Genomic DNA, 21,624 nt, shown 5'->3' with positions numbered 1-21,624 from the left:
AAATTAGCTAAATGCACACTTTTAACTCACAATTCAGTTAAGTAGCAATAATAAAATTGTAAGATGGCTGCAATAATACTGATGGTAAAGCTAGTAGTAGTGATAACGTAACTGTTAGATAGGTGAAATAATATTAAAACTGTTAGATGGTTTGTTTGTTTTTGAATTTTTCGCAAAGCTACACGAGGGCTATCTGCCCTTACCGTCCCTAATTTAGCAATGTCAGACTAGAGGGAAGGCAGCTAGTCATCACCACCCACCGCCAACTCTTCGGCTATTTTTTACCAATGAATAGTGGGATTGACCGTCACATTATAACACCCCCACGGCTGAAAGGGCGAGCATGTTTGGTGTGACGGGGATTCGAAATCGCGACCCTCAGATTACGAGTTAAGTGCCTTAACCACCTGGCCATGCTGGGCCTGTTAGATTGCAGCAATGATAACATAAAACAAATATGTTGGGTGTAACATTATCAAAACTATTAGATCATAATAATAATAATATCATAACTCTATTAAATAGCAGTAATAATGTTAAAACTGTGTTATATAATAGTAATAATAACATAAACTTTGTTACAAAATTGTTATAATAACAAAATATTATTAGATAGCAGTAATAATGCCTCAAAAGTGTTAGATAACAACAATAATAACATAAACGTTTTACATAATAATGATACAAAAGTGATAATTAAACAGTAGTTATAGCTTAAATCTTTGTTGTATACTTTTTACTGATTCAAGTTCTCATAGGTAGTTGTTATAAATCAAACCCTTGTTGGATAACTACTAACCCAGAAGCTTGGAAGTTTTATTACAGAATAATTTAGTCACATTCAAAAAACTCCTGCGACTGATTTGTCTGGAAAATTAAGATAATTGATAGTAGATAAATTTTAACATATTATTTCTTGTTTCCAAGGACAGTCTTTACGTGTGACAAATAAGTCCGAACATTTAACCAAATTGTAAGATGTATAGAAAAAAAAAATCACATGGAATCTTGCAGGACGCGATGTTATGATCGTCTGGAAAAACAAAAAAGGCTTAACCAGAGATGTAAGATGAGCTTCAACATAAAGTGCATTCATCAACTGATAATTGATCTGACATAACGAGAAAGTAATCACACAGTCATTCAAAAGAGTAATCGGATTTGGTTAACTCTTGATCATAAAACTTAGTGACGGTTGAATGTTGCATGGTTTAAACTTTGGTTTTTGAACAATACACCTGGTTGTGTGTGTGTGTGTCGTAACGAAGGATGTAAAATGAAATAGGGCTATTGAAAGAATCACTTTAAAAATACACGCAGTTTCTGATCTCTATGCACGTGTTCGAAAACATTTGGTTTAATAATCGAGGCTGTTGGGAGTGCCAGAACACCAAAGCACCGGAATTCTTAGAAGTTGCTATTAACTATAAAGATATTTATCTTAGTGAGTATATACGACCAGACGACAGTGGACAACTAGAACAGAACAGAGACGTGTTCAGCTTTCGAGATGACGATGTAAACTCATACCGCGGAATAATAATTTTACTGTCATGGTTCATCAAACAGCTCATATACAAGACAGTTACTGTCACAGTTTGTCAAACAACTCTAACCACAGAGTAAGACAGTTACAGCTCATCAAACAGTTTATATAAGACAGTAAGTATCGCGCGGTTCTGTACAAGTATCTTAAACTTCTATGAGAAATCGACAATCGTTAAACATTTGAAATAAAAAGTCTGGGTATTCCATTGCGTGAATATTGAAACATTTATGGTCTTTGTATTTGAACTTGGCTACGTGAGAGGAGTTTCACAATAAAGATAACAATCACCTCTAGTGGGCGGGATTTCAAAATACCTCTATTGTTGACGCACGCTGAAATCCCGTATTGCGTTGATACCAGACCAAACGTAGTTTTACGCTAAATGATCAAATTAACAATCCGTTTTCTTAAATAAGCAACGAAGTATGGAACCAAGTGGATTTTGATGTTTCAATACGTGTTACGTAACCTTGGGTGTCAGTTAACGTTCGCTCTCAAAACCCCTTTTGGCGCGCCGACAATGTTCAACAATATTATTTACTTCATTGAATTACTTAAAAGTTGTCCGAACAATAGTGTCAGACCACTCTGTCCTTGCTACTCCCAACAATGGCGTTAAACCTATATTCCTGTTCTATGCTAGCATGTTGGTTTAACACAAAGGTTCAGCTGTGTTAGAAGGGCCAGCATTGGCTTAAAGATGTTTATCGAGTATAAATACCTATACCAAAGAGAATATAACGGTTATTTCAACAGTTCAAGCTCGCCTATATTATCTCTCTTCTTCCTTATCTATTACATCTTGTTCTTAATAGATATCGACGGGAAAACTTTACAGACGATTCTACATTCGAGTTACCATCCTATTCTGAAGTAGCCTGGACTCACCTTTTAGAACTTATTTTAGCTTCGACTTTCCTAACAAGAATTTAGATTATCTAACATAATCAAACTTTCTACAGTTTTTTTCCGACTTGCACCATAAAATACAAACACCTGTGACGTTCATAACACATTTGAACAGGACCTTCTGTATCATATCGACCAGTTTGTGTTTTAACTTTACAATAACGTATTTGATTAACTCATCAACAGTGATTTGTTTCTTTGGGTCTCACTTTATCATTATGTTGAAACGAATATGAGTGACTGTTTGGAAGAGGACGTTCTGGAGAGTAATACATTTTACCATCGTTTGAACTAAAGAGAAGGTAATACATTCATATATACTAACAGATACGATTGAACGTGAGAAGATAACATAATCGCATACACCAAGAGCAAGAGACACGAGTGTAGTATTCTCACATGTAGTAACAAATATGAACGAAAAGTTGGGGAAACACATTCACACACACTAACAAACACGACTGAAGTGCAGATGTTAATATATTCACAATACTAACAGACACGAATCAGGTGCAGATGTTAATATATTCACACATAATAGAAGACACGACTGAAGAGGAGAAGTTAATATATTTACATACTCTTACACACATGACAGAAGTGGAGAAACTATGAGACACCACCGAAGTAAGAAAGTTGATATATTTAGATACACTAACAGACACGACTGACGTGACGAAATTAATACAATCATACATCAGTGAAGAGCAAATGATTATATTTTGACAGACACGGCTGAAGTGAAGTTAATATTTTCACACACACACTAACAGACACGAATGAAGTGAAGAAATTAATAGATTCACACCTATTAATAGACACGACTGAAGACCAGATAATTATATAATGACACATACTAAAAGATACGACGGAAGTACAGAAGTGATACATTCACACAAACTAATAGGCACGATGAAATGAAGTTAATTTATTCATACATACAAACACACAAATCTGAAGTACAGAACATGCTACATTTAATCACACTAACAGACGCCACTGAAATTTGAAAACTGATATATTCACATGCACCTACTGACAGCAATAAATGTGAAAATTGATATACTCACATACACTAACGGACAATAATGAAGTGTGAAACATTGATATATACAAAACACTTACTGACATTAATCAAATGTCAACATTTATATATTCGCACAGACTTACTGACATTAATGAAGTTTGAAAATTGATATACTCACATGCACTTACAGTATTGATGTGTGAAAACTAATTAATTCACTTTCACTTACTGACATCACTAAAGTGAGAAAATTGATACATTCGCATACAGTTACTGACACTAATGAAATGTAAAACTTGATATATTTGCATACAGTTACTGACACTAATGAAGTGTGGAAATTAATATATTCGCATACACTTCCTAACAATAATGAAGTGTGAAAAATTGATATATTCCCATACACTTACTGACAGTACCAAAGTGTCAAAAATTTATATATTCAAAATACACTTATTGAAACTACTGAAGTGTGAAAATTGATATATTCGCCTACGATTACTGACACCACTGAATTTCAAAACTGATATATTCACATACACTTACTGACAGTATTCAAGTGTGCAAATTGGTATATCTTCATACACTTACTGACATTACTTAAGAATGAAAATTATATATTCGCATACACTTATTGACATTGATAAAGTATGCAAATTGATACATTCTAGAACGCTTACTCACACTAATACAGTGTGAAAATTAATATATTCCCATACCCTTACTAATAGTACTGGAGTATGAAAATTGATATATTCGCCTACAATTACTGACATCACTGAATTTCAAAATTTATATATTTGTATACGCTTACTAACAGTACTGAAGTGTGAATACTGATATATCCGCATACACTTACTGACATTAATGAGTTGTGAAATTTGATATATTCGCATATACTTACTGAGAATAATGAAATGTGAAAACTGATATATTCCCACACACTTACTGAAAGTATTAAAGTGTCAAAATTAATATATTCAAATACACTTATTAAAACTACTGAACTGTGAAAACGGATATATTCACATACGATTACTAACACTAAGTTTGAAAATTGATATCTTCGCGTACTTTTGTTCATAGTAATGAAGTGTGAAAATTGATATATTGATATACACTTACTGAAACTAATGAAGAGTGAAAATTGATATATTCGTATACACTTATAGACACTAACGAAGTGTGAAAATTGATATATTTACATACACTTACTGACACTACTGAAATGTAAAAATTGATATATTTCAAACATTTACTGACAATAAAGAAGTGTGAAGATTCATATAATCGTATACACTTATAGACACCAAATAAATGTAAAAATTCATATATTCCTATACACTGTGACAGTACTGACCTCTGAAATTTGATATACTCCCATACGCTTAGTGACAGTATTGAATTGTGAAAATTGATATATATTCACTTGCACTTACTGACAGTACTGAAGATTGAACATTGAGATGTTTCCATGCTCGTACAAACAGTACTGAAGTGTGAAAATTGATATAGTCACATAGACTTACTGACAGTATCTAAGTGTAAAAATGATATATTCACATACGATTACATTCGTACACTTATTGGCGGTACTAAAATGTGACATTCTGAATATTCGCATACTTTTACTGACAATAGTAAAGTGTGAAAATTGACATATTCACCTAAATTAATTGACACAACTGAAATGTGAAAATTGATATATTTGTAAACGCCCACTGAGAGTAAAGAAGTATGAAAATGAAGATATTCACATATTCTTAGTGAAACAACTGAAGTTTGAAAATTGGTAAATTCTCCTACTCTTATTGAGAGTAGTGAAGTGTAAAAATTGATATATTCACATAAACTTACTGACACAACTGACGTGTGAAAATTGATATATTTTTGTACGGTTACTCACAGTGATGAAGTGTGAACACTGATATATTCACATACATTTACAGACACTACTGAAGTGTGAACATTGATTTATTCCCATACATTTATTGACAGGACTAAACTGACACTCATGAAGATTGAAAATTGATATATTCACATACGCTTACTGACAGTGCTGAAGTGTGAAAACAGATATATTCACGTGCACTTACTAAGACCACTTAAGTTTTAAAATTGATATATTCCCACACATTTACTGACACAACTGAAGTGTGAAAATTGATATATTCAAGTACACTTATTGACGGTGCTCAAGTGTGAAAACTGATATATTCACACACACTTACAAACACTACTGAAGTGTGAAAATTGATATTTTCACATACGCTTACTGACATTAATGCAGTTTCAAAAATAATTTATTTACATACACCTACTTACAGTACTAATTATGAAAACTGATTTATTCACATATACTTACTAAGAGTAGCGAAGTGTGAAAATTGATATATTCCCATATAATTAGTGACAAATGTTAAAATTGATATATCGACATACACTTACTTACAGTGCTGAAGTTTAAAATCAATATATTCAGGTGCACTTACTGTCATAACTGAAGTTTCAAAATTGGTAAATTCCCATACACTTACTGAAATTAATAAAATGTGAGAATTGATATATTGCCGTACACGTACTGACACTTATGCACTGCTAAAATTGATATATTTAAATGCAGTAACTGACACTACTGAAATGCGAAAACTGATATATTAACACACACTTATTGAAATTATTGAAATGTGAAAATTGACATATTTACATACTCTTAGTAACACTACTGAAATCTGAAAATTGATATATTCACATACACTTACACTAATGAAGTAAAAAAAGTGATATATTCATTTTAATTATTGACACTACTGGAGTGTGAAAATTGATATATTCACATACTCTTAGTGACACTACTGAAGAGAGAAAATTGGTTTATTTACATATACTTACTGACACTAATGAAGTGTGATAATTAATATATTCACTTTCACTTAGTAACAATACTAAAATGTCGAAATGAATATATTCACATACGCTTAGTGACACTACTGAAGTTTCAAAATTGATAAATTCCCATACACTTATTGACAGTACTTAAGCATGAAAATTGATATATTCACACACACTTATTGACAGTACAGTAGTGTGAAAGTTTATATTTTCACATATATTACTGCCAGTATTTAAGTGTGAAATATGATATATAGACATACGCTTACTGATACTACTGAGGTGTGAAAATAGATATCATAATATAGACTTACTGACAGTACTGAAGCGTGAACATTGATATATTTACATACAGTTAGTGACAGTACTGTAGTGCGAAAATTTGTATATTCAATTTAACTTATTGAGAGTACTGAAGTGTAAAAATAGATTATACACTTTCACTTTCTGACAGCACTGAAGTATGAAAATAAACATATTAACATTCTCCTACTACTGAAGTGTGAAAATTGATATCTTCACATCTACTTACATTACTGATGTGGAAATAGATATATTCTCATACACTTACTAATAGTCACGAAGATTGAAAATTGATAGATTCACATATACTTACTGACACTAATGATGTGTGACAATTGATATATTAACATACGGTTAATGACAGCAGTGAAGTGTGAAAATGATATATTCACACACACTTACTAGCAATACTGAAATGTAAAAATTAATAAGTTCCAACCACTGAAGCCTGCAAGATAGCCTTAGAGCTCTTTATCCGAGATCCTAACCCATGAATAGACATTCCCAGCAACCAATTAGCAACCCTCATAGAATTCACCACGATGAAGACAAACTTCATATTCAACAACCAAAACTATATACAAACAAATGGCCTAAGCATGGGCAATCCAGTATCACCAGTTTTAGCCAATATTTTTATGATGCAAGTTGAAACACAAGCAATTAACACAGCATTACATCCACCACTATACTAGGTACAGATATGTAGATGATACGGTTGCGGGATTTAGATCTACAAAACACACACTTAATTTTTTCAATCACATTAACTCTATACATCCCAACATTAACTTCACATGTAAACAGGAAGAAAGCAATCAAACATCATTTCTTAACCTCAAAATTATAAGAACCGACACACAATTCAAAACAGAAATCCACCGAAAAATCACCCATACTGGACTATACATTCCTTGGGACTCAGCACATGAAACAAAACAAAAACTCAATATACTAAGAAACCAAATAAACACAGCCATAAAACTATGCTCACCAGATAAAATTAACGATGAATTAGACACAATAAAACAATACTTCATCAACATCAATAAGTTTCCTCCACAAACCGTAGAAAACATTACACGCACACACCTAGACATAAAGCAAAATCAACCAACAAAAGTAACTATATCTCACGAATCAAAAAATCACGAAACCATATACTGCTGCATACCATATATTCCTGACATCAGCAGATAAATAACCAACATTTGGTAAAAACTAGTACTAAAATATGTCATTCCAGTTAATACCAAATTTATTCAAAAACCAGGCACAAAACTAAGGTCTATACTATGTAAAAACTACACTGATAAACACCACACCAACACGTTGTCGAAACGTTGTTCGTTCTTCTACGTAAAATATTTTCTCAACCCAAACGAGCCGTTTTTGCATATATATTTCTCTACAAGTGGGTTTTCTCGACATCACTAAAGAAGCCCTACTTATACAACAACTCAAGTCCAAAATAAACCAATACAAAGAAACACCTTTATACCTATATTAATAAATATATCCAACATTCCTACATTCCTACACTCAATTACACAACCACCTTCAAACGTGTGGTCAGCTACCGGTCAGTAACCTTTTATTCTTTGTGAACTTGACGATGACCGAAGAAGGTCGGAACGTTATTCGATCTTCTGTTAGTGCCTTCTCTACCCATACCAGCTGTTTTTAAATATATGATACTACTGAAATTTGATAACTGATATATTCACATACAGTTACTGACACTAGTGAAATGTGAAAATTGATATATTCGCATATACTTACTGACACTAATGATGTGTGAAAACGGAAATATTCAAATACAATTACTGACAGTACTGAAGTGTGAAAATTGATATAATCGTATACAGTTACTGATACTAATAAAGTTTGAAAATTTATTTATATTTGCGTATACTTACTGACAGTACCGAAGTGTGAAAACTGATATATTCAATACACTTACTGACATTATGTGTTAAAATTGATGTATTCACATTCAGTTAGTGACAGTACTATAATGTGAAATTTTATATATTCAATTTAACTTACTGACAGTAGCGAAGTGTAAAAATTGATGTATTCACTTTCACTTTTTGACAGTACTGAAGTGTGAAAATGAACATTTTGACATACATTTCCTGATAGTACTGAAGTATGAAAATTGATATATTCGCATACACTTACTGACAGTACTGAAGTGTGAAAATTGATTTATTCACACACCCTTACTGACACTAATGATGTGTAAAGATTGACATATCCACATACTGGTAGTGACAGTAATGAAGTGTGGAAATTGATATATTCACATACACTTACTGGTAGTACTGAAATGTGAAAATTGATTTTTTCAGATACGTTTACTGACACTAATGAAGTGTGAAAACTAAGTCACATGCATTTACTGACACTCATGAAGATTGAAAATTGATATATTCACATACAGTTAGTGACAGTACTGTAGTGTGAAATTTGATATATTCAATTTAACTTACTGACAGTAGTGAAGTGTAAAAATTGATATATTCACTTTCACTTCTTGACAGCACTGAAGTGTGAAAATGAACATGGTCACATATACTTACTGACACTAGTGAAGTGCAAAAATTGATATGATCACATACATTTTCTGATACTATTGAATTGTGAAAATTAATATTGTCACACATAGAAAGAAAGAAGTCTGAGGTGCAGAAGTTACTGTATTCACACACACTGACAGACACGATTGAAGTGCAGAAGTCGCAATACTCACATATACTCTCAGATACGACTGAAGTATAGAAGATAATATATTCACCTATACTAACAAAGATTAATGAAATGTAGAGGTCAACACATTTACACACACTAACGGACACGACTAAATTGCAAAAGTTAATATATTCACATGCACTAACAAACAGGACTGAAATGAAGAAATCAGTATATTCCCGTCTACTAACAGACATCACTGAAGGGAAAAAGTTAATATATTGACACATACTATCTGAAATGACTTAAGTGTAGGTAGTAATGCACACACTAACAGAAATGAATTATGAGTATACAGTAACGCAGATATACGTGTACTTATTCTAAAGTGGTGTGTAGTAACCTCTGTTTCTGTAAAGTGTACAAGTATTACAAGAACTTCTTACTAGAAGTAGCAGCAGCACGTGTCTATATAGAAGTATGATTGACCTTACACAAAAGACTGTCTTTTGTAGAACCTGTGAATGGACAAGAGGGCTCGTCCGTTTTGTTTTTAATCTAAGACCAGATTAGAAAGGTTTTTGTGCTCATATCGACCACCGACAGAGAATTGTTTACTCTACGTCTGAGAAAGAATGTCCACAAGTAGTCTCAGATGGTGGTGCTCAACAGCGCCACCTTGTCTTTGTACAGCCCTGTTTGTTTAGAATCCCGTACGGTGAAGACTATACTTTTTTTTATATAAATACTTACCTTCTTTAAACCAGTAACATTAGGGCACCGTTCAGTATTTGAGTATGTGTGGGCCGAGGGTGGCCCATTTGCCAGTTTGTAGATATGAGGGAGTAATGTTTGCGTTCTATTACCATTAAAAAATAAAAACGTGCTCCGCAATTTTGGACCACTAAGTTTATTATAAGAAAAACAGTGAAATCCATTTATTTTCTCTGACCAGAAGAAAAGTAGCCAAAGCAGTTCGTAATAGATTTGTTTGCTTGGAATTAAGCACAAAGTTAAGCAATGGGTTATCTGTATTCTGCCCACCACGAGTATCGAAACCCGGTTTCTAGCGGTATAAGTCCGCAGACATACATAACTGTCCAAAATACAAAGAAATAAACTGAGCATGCGCACTCCAAATATGGACTTAATGGTAACGCGGACAGTAGCAATCTTTATAATCACACACTGAAAGATTAACTTCAAAATTAACATTTACAAAACATCTTTAATTACACAGTAACTACAGATAGTAATGCATAGATCACATAATTTTTTCTTTTATTTTCTTTTTTCTTGTAGTCAGTGAATTTCCTACTTGAACATTAACTATACTATTTACAACCGGGGTCATCAAACAGATTTGTGTAATTTGGACAACAAGATCCAGAGATGTCGCTGAAACATTTATCGACAAACTGGAATGGAATGTCTCATTTTATTTTATCCACTAATTTGGCAGATGTAAAGAGTCTAATTAGTGGTTTATCTACTGCATCAGAGTTAATTTGCAGAAGGCGGCAGAGACATTAAAGCCAAATCTCTCTTATTCACAGTTTGTTTACAATCTATCAACTAGGCTTATCTTCATATGTAGGATTTATAGTAGGTTAATTTAGTTTAACTGGTCAAGGACTGGCTGATGTTTCTTGCTAGAACTGTTCTAATTTCTTTTGATACTGTTGGACGGATGGCATATGCTTGATTTCGGCTACAATTTCAAATTAATAGTATCTTACTTATCGCAGACCAGGCAAATAACAACAAGAGGAAGATCTGGAAAGGTTAGGTTTGTGCAGTAGACAAATTTCTGATAGTTAATACACCGCAATTTGACAAGAATATCATTTTACTTCATAGTATTGTAGCTGTCCAGAAACTCAATCGCAACATACCTCCTCCTACATAAAAAAAAAAGAATATATATATATATATATATATATATACATATACATATTTCGGTATTCGATATTTTACCAACAAAAATTCTCTCACCTCTAGATGTGAGGCATTCATCAGTTTCAAACTCCAGTTCGTTCCCCTTTTAGAAAGAAAATAAAAATAAAAATAAAATCCTTGAATAATTGGCATAAGATATCAAAATTAATGACATCCCATGACCCAAAAAAATTTCCCAACAGTCTTGCTGTTCTTCAGAGAGCCTATGTAAAACGCGGCGTTTCACAAGCGAAACTAGCTTCTACAGACATTGAGAAAGGCTCTTTGTAAACATATAAACCAATGTCCTCAAATGATAAATGACGTAATATAGTAGCACGTGTACATTGTGTAGTTCTTGCTTCTGAACCATGCTGTCTATTCTAGTCTAAAAATAAATATCACACACGCACACAAATATATATATATATATACACGATTCAGTTCATTATTCATTTTGTTTTATCCTAAAGTATTCCTGCCTACGCACATAGTAACAAATAATTATGTTATGTTACTTAGTTTTAACAGTTACGAGACATATTAATAAATGTCGAATACTGTATCTAAGCTAATGGATTTGGTAATGTACTCAGTAGGTTAAATGATTGGTTTAGGTTTTGCTGTGGATAATAGGCTGGTAGTATCCAAACTATATCGTTATGTAAATTGATTTTTTTCTAGATGTTTAACACTCCTACGAAAAGTGGGGCCTAATAGGCCCCAGAGCAACTTGAAAGGTTATTAATATTAGGCTAATAATTTCATTTAAATACAAATTTATTAGCCTAATATTAATAACCTTTCAAATGAAATGGAAATTTCATTTAAATACAAATTTATTAGCCTAATATTAATAACCTTTCAAGTTGCTCTGGAGCCTATTAGGCCCCACTTTTCGTAGGAGTGTTAATTCTGTTTAAATACTGCTTTATTGTGAGATATATACAAATATTGAAGCCTGTCTAAGAGCTGCTTTGTAGTGTTATAACTGCAAATACTGAAGCCTATTTAAGCACTGCTTCATGTTTAAATGCTTAGGTGAAAGTGTTTCCAGTAACACAAAGGAAAAGAGCATATCTATGTGACGTAATGGTACTCAATACACAATTATACAAATACCCAATTGAAATTTGTATCTTTTCATTCAGTCCTTCCATGGTGGACTTTGGTTTGAACCCACACCACCATGACCACCCCCGCCCGACTCTAACGGAAGCTGTTGTGGTGCTTTGTTGTAGAACTAAGTTCTGTTTGTCGTTCCTTATAAGAGTTTGATTTCACTTCCGTTTATATGATGAGTCTCATGAATCACTGTGTTGTGCACTTACCGTTGGTTGAAAGCTCAGCACATACCGTTACATTGAATGGTAAACTTTGAGAAATATGAAGAGATGGCATCAGGGAATTAGTGCACTCTCGTTACAGGGTCTTTATCGCAGCACTGGAAACGTCTGTAATAAAAGTGTCGGGGAATTAGCATACTCTCGTTATAGGATCTTTACATAGACAAGGTAAACGTCTGTAATAAAACTAGCACAGAATTAATGTACTCTTGTTACAAAGTATTTACCTCAGCACTGCAAACGTTTATAAAGACATTCAGATACAGAATTAGCGCATGCACGTTACACTTTGGAAACGCCAGCTCCTTAATTTCTTAATTTTTATTAATTAAGAGAAACAAATTACTTTCCTTTTTAATTATTTTGTTTTATTAAGAGAAACGAATGAGTTTTCCTTTGAGTTATTAAGTTTTAATTAAGAGAAACAAATGAGTTTCTTTTTTAGTTATTATGTTTTACTAATAGAAACAAATAGCCCATAAGTGGCACAGCGGTATGTCTACAAACTCCCACCGCTAACTGCCAAGTTTCGACACCCGTCGTAGGCAGAGCACAGATAGCCCCTTATGTAACTTTGTGCTTAATTCTACACAAACAAAGATAAATAAATGAGTTTCAGTTATTGTATTTTATCTTCTGTAATAAACTATGAAAGTAATGTTTAATGTTGCAGAATATTATAGGGTCCATGGAACTAAAAAATATGGGTGACTCTTAAACACTGACGATAAGTATTATGTGAAACCTCAACAGAATAGGTTGAAGGCTCAAAATCTTCTTGATGTTATTCATTCATTTATGAACCGTATTTAAACACCGTATTCCAACAAAAAAGTTATATTATACGCGGTTTGTTTCTTTTTATTTACAAGCGAAGTACTCACCACAATAGCATTCTAGACGCCATTTTGATTTTTTTTTCAAGGGAAGAAAATTATAGACAACAGTTTAATGAGTAGGCGAATAAAAATTCTACCTGCAAATAAAATGCGTAATACATGTATCAATGTATCATGCATTTATTGCTAAGCAACTTCCTAAATTAATCAGATTTTATTAATAAATCACCAAATTAGTCAAAGTTTAATCAGGCATTTTTACTTAAACCAATTAGCAACACATCTGAAATATTTAACATTCTGCCGAAGGACTCTCGGACATCTTAATTCGTAGCTTCCCCTCAATTCTTCATCTCAGGAAAGAACCATTCTGAGTCCTAAAATGTTTGAGCTGAGCGTGAACTAGTGGTTGCTATGCTGAACTTCGAATTAGAAAGTTCCCCGTCACAAACACACTCCGCAGTGTTATCTGTGAGTGTATTATAAGGATGAAAATTAACATCAGACAAAGTCTTGTGGCAGAGGATGCTACTAATGGGCTATTTTCTTACTTTTCAGTAATTCAGCGTTAGAAACTGCTACACCCGAACCTTAGGGGCCTACGACTTGGACACTTAACGCATGTACATATGAGATTGGTTGTTTGTTTTGGAATTTCGCACAAAGCAACTCGAGGGCTATCTGTGCTAGCCGTCCCTAATTTAGCAGTGTAAGACTAGAGGGAAGGCAGCTAGTCATCACCACCCACCGCCAACTCTTGGGCTACTCTTTTACCAACGAATAGTGAGATTGACCGTCACATTATAACGCCCCCACGGCTGGGAGGGCAAGCATGTTTTGGCGCGACTCGGGCGCGAACCCGCGACCCTCAGATTACAAAGCGCACGCCTTAACACGCTAGGCCATGCCAGGCCCACATATGAGATACTATCAGTGTTGGAAATAACAAATACTGAACCATAACCTTGCTTCCAACTATAGCAGCCCTCTATGACTGAAACAGAACAACCAAAAGTAAATTAGGCGACAATACAGATGAGTTTCTTCCAGAAATTTAAAGTAAACACCATATTCTATGACATCAAGAAAGAAATCGGTCTGGCACAAACTGGTGGTTATGGCATTCTATCACTAAGAGAAAACCAAAAAAAAACTGGAGTCGGTAGTTAGAATCCCTTTCACCGAACATGCTCACCTTTTCAACACTGGGGGAGTTATTATGTTATGGTCAATCCCAGAGGTCGTTGGTAAAAAAATAACTAAAGAGCTAGTGCTGGATGGTGTTAACTATCTGCATTCCTTCTAGTCTATCATTTCTTAATCAGAAAAGACTAGCGCAACTAGCCCTCGAGTAGTTTGCGTGAAATTCAACAAACAATATTGCCTTAACCACTAGGCCATATTTGTGTTGCAGTATTGAGCAGGATGTAAGTAGGGCATCAGGGAGGTATGGTGGATAGTCATGTTGTAATGGCGGCCAAGAACATTCCAACCACTCTACTAACAGAAACAACTGTCAACAATCATGTCGATTCCGCATCGATTGGTATTGTCCCATCCATTTTAATCTTACAGCTTCAACGGGCCATCCATTTGTCTGTTCTGTAAAATAATATTGAAACCAATCTGTGCTTCACAGGTTTACTTTTAAAATAGATAACTTTACTACAGCTTTTCTGTTCAAGTTATTTTACTAGAGCAAACCAAATAAATACTCAAATGATGCAACTTCACAGTTACACCACTATACTGTAAAATAACAGTTACTGAATAGTGCTCAGTGTGTACTGTACACCAATATACTGTAAAATATGGATTACTGATTGGCACCTAACTGATAACATATACCATCAGACATGAGTTACTAACTGGGGAAACATTGAACTAACGCCACGTTCTTATTCCATGTTGTACAGAAACGTGGTTTATATTACTGGCAGCTTTTCTCAAAGTCCGACCACTAAACCACTGTCACTCAATTAAGATCATTTTGAACGTATCAAGGTCAGTTTTGTAGTTACTTGTGAGTAGATTTATCGTTCCTACCTCTCCAGGGCGTCAAAATGCGGTACTTCTATTTATTATAGACAGGTACTACGTTTGTTGATGTGTAAAACACGAAAAACGTTTCCAACGAGTGTCTGACTAACACATCTGCAGAGATTGTGTCTTCATACACTACACCAAGTTTCTAGATTTCATTTATTTCCGGTTGAATACAAGACGTCACCCACTGTGAGACCGTGGCGAAACAATGGAATTTCTAGTCATTCTTACTTTAAGTAATGAAATTTTATAAATAATTATAGCTTTAAATTACCTGAAGAAATGAGAATTGGAAAAGTTAACCCCTGCCAATGACGCCCAGTCACGATTTCAGAAACAATTTCTTTGTATCCCTTTGGCAGATATTAGTTGACAAAAGACGGGTCAAAGTATTTATAAGGAATTCTTTTGGCTACACCTTACCTCCTGACTCTTGTTCCTCCATCCTCGTTTTATCCTTTTCATTGTTACACCACAAGTTCATTGAGTGGTGTTCCAAGGTGCTTAGTCTTTGTTATGAATAGAGGCTCCCACCCCTAAATTGATTGTTACGTCATAACCTCACAATGCTGACAGAATGACGACAAACTGCACTGTAAAACATCGTTGCGAACATCATAAATACGCAAAAATGTCGTGACTCAAAACGGTTGGCAAGATTCAAACATGATTTCTAAACAGAATTCTTGGAAGATAAATAACTAATCTTTGGTAAAAAGTAGTGTGAAATGAAGAATGTCTAGATTTAAAACTTGATGAATGATAAATAAATACTGTAATAAATAGCGGGAGTATTATTTAATGATAACTAGGTATTATGAAAGTAATATATAAAAATAATTAAATACTGTGATAAACTATGAGAGTAATGTTTAAAGATAATGAAATAATCGATCACGTACTATATCATCTGCCACAAATTATTTCATAAACAATGTATATAGGATAAATAAACTAGTATTTCGTACATGATAAAATATCTAAAAGTCAGCGTGACATTCAAAACCTCAATACTAACAATGTTATTACAGAACAATATGGAAAAGAACATGTCGAACCACAAACTGATAACATCTTATCGCACCTCAAGATCATATTTAAACGTCATAAATTTCTGTATATAAAAAAATAAAGAATCCATTTTAATCCAGAAAAATAAACCTAAAATGAACAAATAAAAATGTTGGACATCAGTGAAGAAATGTTAATGTAATTTTAAAGATTTTAATATGTTGAACTTTGACACTTATAAGGGTGGATGTATGTGTTCATTGTATTGATATAATGAGTTAAGAAAATGCTTACCAATACAAATATAAAGAAATATTTTAGATACATAACGTATTTTATTCTAAATACATTGATGTTAATACGTTACTTATTGGTTTACACGTTATTTATTCAGTATTCTTATGTGATTTGCCTCAACAATATAATTCAAGAATGTGTAATATCATTTTACGGTCCGGCATGGCCAGGTGACTTTAGGCGTACGATTCGTAATCTTAGGGTCGTGGGTTCGAATTCCGGTTACACCAAATATGTTCACCCTTTCAGCCGTGGGGGCACTATAATGTTACGGTCAATCCCATTATTCGTTGATTATTCTTCACTTGAAACTAATCAGATTTGGTCTAACTTTTCTAATGAATTGACTTAACATTAAATATTCAGATCTGGTTTAAATTTTCGAAATACTATATTTAAAATAAAACTAACTTATTCAGTGCTAAATATTCTAATGTATCAACTCAACACGAAACTAATCAGATCTGACCTAAATTTCCTAAAGAGTCTAATTAACATGAAACTAATAAGAACTAAACTTCATACTCAAGCTGAAACTAGTTTAATGTTCGAAAGGATATAGTTTTAGTCATCTACAATTTACTGACTGTATTTTCATAGATTCATGTACTTTCTGTTCAAGGAACGTTGAAAGTACCACCAGTCTTTTTGTTTCCATCTTTTTCCTCGTCTATCTTCTGGGTCTCTATAACATAACAGAGTATCTAACAGTGGGAAAATGACATTCGCATAACACATTATGTTATCTTTTATCTCCCCAACTTTAAAGAGTACCCCTGCATTACAAGGTCAGCTAGGTTATTCTTTAAGGTTAGGGAGATGGAAGATAACATAATGTTTGCGATAACAGTGTGTTCCCAACGTTAAAAACGAAAGGAAAATGCAGTGAACACACTGCTACTACAATATTTTCATATCGAGTGTGATCCAAATAAGTACGTGAAAATACAGAGGGTTAAGTATGTTATATTAGAACGACTTTGTAGCCTCATCACATCATTAAAACCCATGTTTCCCCATCCTGTCATGCTCTGTGTGACGGTTATACTTCTTAAAAATAGCTTTGTGATGTAGTTTTCGCTGCAAATGGTTTTATCGTAAAACTGTCATGTGCAAAGCACATCACTCCTCCCTACTTTATCTTCCATAATCCCTTTAGTGTTAGAAAACGGCAATTCCCAACATTCATTTCAACAGTTTATTCGCACAGAGATCTTTATCAATATGTATTCGTAGAAAATAACATGAATACTCGTTTCATTTCCCAGCAGCTCTTGATGAATCCATGTCCTGTTGACCTAAAAAGAAATCCTTCTTGATCATGTCATATTCTGGTATATGTAAACGACTTTTGACACTTTTGCATATTACAAGATCCCGTACTTTGTTTACCACTCAAAGGGTACAGCTTTTTGCAGGTCTCTCTCTGGATGGTTCTGCTGTGTCAAGTTAATCATAGTCTTTTGCTTTATAATACATCCCTCTTGACAATTCTAAATCCCCCGGCCCGGCATGGCCAGGTGATTAGGGCATTCGACTCATAATCTGAGGGTCGCTCTTTTAGCCGCGGGTGAGTTACATGTAGCTGTCAATCCCACTATTCGTTAGTAAAAAATGTAACCCAAGAGTTGATGGTGGGTGGTGACGACTGGCTGCCTTCCTTCTAGTCTTACACTGCTAAATTAGGGACGGCTAGCGCAGATAGCCCTCGTATAGCTAGCTTTGCGCAAAATTCAAGTCAAACCAAACCAAATTTCGAAAGTGAAATACAACAATCAATATAATAATTTATGAAACGGAACATTTGACATATCTGTTTAAATCCACGTTATGTAACTTTATTTACTCAATGAATCCATTTAGATCTCAATTACATAGGGCCTGGCATGGCCAAGCGCGTAAGGCGTGCGACTCGTAATCCGAGGGTCGCGGGTTCGCGCCCGCGTCGCGCTAAACATGCTCGCCCTCCCAGCCGTGGGGGTGTATAATGTGACGGTCAATCCCACTATTTCGTTGGTAAAAGAGTAGCCCAAGAGTTGGCGGTGGGTGGTGATGACTAGCTGCCTTCCCTCTAGTCTTACACTGCTAAATTAGGGACGGCTAGCACAGATAGCCCTCGAGTAGCTTTGTGCGAAATTCCCAAACAAACAAACAAAACAAACTCAATTACATACCTTGACGTATTTAAAGAATTCATTTAGACTCCAGTTATGTAACTTGTAACTTGATCTATTTAATAAGTGCATTTAGTTTTCAGTAAAGTAACTTGTTACTTGATTTATTTAATGGATAGTTTTAGACTATGGCAAAGAAAGTTCCAATAGATATAGCTTAACAACTCCTCTTCAATGCTGCATTATAAGCTGTTATAACAAGAACTGTTTAATAGCTTCTCTCGGATTTCCATGATGTAAGTTGTTACACCTGCCATATGCGGATGCTTTAGGGTTCAGGACGAAACTTATAACGTGAATCGTTAAACGGCTACGTTTTGATTTCAGTAGTGCAAAAGACATGCCCTATATTATTATCATTATACAGATTTTATAAATGTAAATTAGTAGTAAGGAAACCAACTAGGAGAGCCACAGTATCTCACGTGTTGCTGCCTCTCCCTTAAATCTTTACTCCATGTTGAAATAACGAACTGTAATCTAATGACTTGCAAAATCAATATGTTCATCTTAAACCGTATTGTATACTCCATTTGTATTTAAGAAACTTTTTGATTTTCTAAGTGCACATTTGGTCGCGACATTCTCGCGAAAGATTTTATAACACTTCGAATAAACTATCTGCTTCGTTGCTGATAACACAATTTCTCGCGATATCTCGTGGGAGTTAGAAAGTTTAGAATATTGACATGTGATGACTTACTAGCAGATTCTGGTCATAGTTTGCCTCTGTAGAGAGGCCAACGTCTGTAGATGAAAGTGTTTACCTATCAATAACCATGGTGAATTAGACTTCGGCCAACCATTTTTTTTAGGGCTTATGTTTTTTAAACAAACACAAATAAACACGGGTCAAAAGTTGTTTCATCCAAACACATCTATGAGTTTGAGAGTAAAGCCTACTCGGTCATCAGAAGTCACATTTGTCAAGATTCAGGATCTTGGCTGTGTTTTACTTTATTAAGTTGCTTATTAGGCGAGACACGTTTCTGTAAGCTGACTGCTCTTACAAGTAATAGTAATAGATCAGATTTTCACCATTCGAAGGCAAAGCCATTGCTACTGTTTTATTTGCTAATATCATTTGACGTCTACTTTACCAAAAACTTTAATAACTCATTTATTACTATCGAACACGTTTTTCTTCACTGACGGAATATTTGAGGAAAGATTTAACATTAGTGTTAAACTGAAGGTACTGGTTAATGAGAAAGGATCTCACATTAGTATTATCTGGAAGCATCTGGGTTAAAGAAGAGGATCTGAAATACTGGTGGTAAACTGGAAGTATTCGAATAATAAAAGGATCTGAAACACTACTGATAGGCTTAGAGTGTCTAGCAATAGAAGAGTGGATAATTAGAAGACTGGTAGCACTGTTGAATCAGTTCTATACAAACGATGTTGCGTTTTGTTATTAAGGACAAAGCTACACAATGGGCTACCTGTTCTCTGCCCACCATGGATATCGAAACCCAGTTTCTAGCAATATAAGTACGCAGACATGCCGCTGTGACTCTAAGAGCCTATAGGAATGAATGTTTCAAATAGTAGAGTGAATGTTGTAACAGTAATAGAAAACTACAAAGGGACTGAAAGGAACTGAAGATGTTTTGAGCCGAAACCGATACAATTTATCTATTTGTCGAATTTAGTGCCTAGTTATCTAATTTTAAAACGATTCACTGGAGAAATGACACTTAAACAGCACCACCCACAACTAACTGTTCGACTTGTCTTATCAGACCGTCGTTCTTATAACACACCTCGATCTCAAAGTGCATAACATGATTTGTTCTGTTTTTGTAGCAACCGGACTCAAACCTAGGACGCCCTGCTGTACATAATTTAGATCACGAATACAAAACTTTGTGTCGTTGCTAACTGAGAGAGGGGTAACGTGATTTAATGAGAGTCGTGTACGAATTGTGAATCAAATTGTTCATGGTTCGTGGCCTATGCTGAAAAGAAAACCTGCTCTGCTTTTGGAGCCATAGATACACTGTAAGATTGATGGTTAGATCTGATTATTCGATTAAACAAGAGTAGTCCAAGGGTTGGCGATGGGCGTTGTTGGCTTTTGTCTTCCTTTTAATCAATCTTCGATAGGTTTAAGTAGCTCTTGCGTGGTTTTGCGCAAAGATTACAAAGCAAACAGCTTCGAAATATCTTTATTTTTATTATACCAGTATTAGTCTACGTGTTGAAGTGAGCATTTGCCATAATCTTCCCCAATCTAACTGTGGAAATGTCCCTAAGTATATCGATATGTTAACTTAAATAGTAAGGTTTTTTGATTTTTCTTGTTTGAAAAGTTGATTCTCATGGTGTAGTTGCGTAGTCTACTGATGGATTATTACTACCGAACAATTATTAGTAAATATTAATACTAACTAGAAATACTAATTACACTTTCATTTGATATTGCACGTAATAAGGCAAGTTAGGGTGTTCTCACAGTTTTAAATTTTCTTCCATATATTTTTAATGAAACTGTATTCGAATTAATGCTTTAAAAAAAAAGTCTAGTTCTTAGTTCTACCACTAGAGGTTTTAAAACCACTACGGCTGGTTTGTTAAATATACGTCACAGAAAGAC

At 34.2% G+C, this 21,624-nt stretch overlaps 1 long non-coding RNA gene across 1 annotated transcript in view; it reads right to left on the bottom strand.

The window, feature by feature from the left end:
• LOC143239459 (uncharacterized) overlaps positions 1-11,683 on the bottom strand; it is a 58,783-nt gene extending 47,100 nt beyond the window's left edge. Inside the window, exon 1 of the long non-coding RNA XR_013021190.1 lies at positions 11,370-11,683. This is a non-coding gene — a long non-coding RNA (uncharacterized LOC143239459). The remainder of the gene's footprint in view (positions 1-11,369) is intronic.
• Positions 11,684-21,624: the final 9,941 nt, after the last annotated feature.

Source organism: Tachypleus tridentatus, chromosome 13, assembly GCF_004210375.1.
Source record: "Tachypleus tridentatus isolate NWPU-2018 chromosome 13, ASM421037v1, whole genome shotgun sequence".
Taxonomy (NCBI): domain Eukaryota; kingdom Metazoa; phylum Arthropoda; class Merostomata; order Xiphosura; family Limulidae; genus Tachypleus; species Tachypleus tridentatus.
The sequence above is the reverse complement of the archived record's forward strand: the minus strand, read 5'-3'. Positions and strand labels throughout refer to the sequence as shown.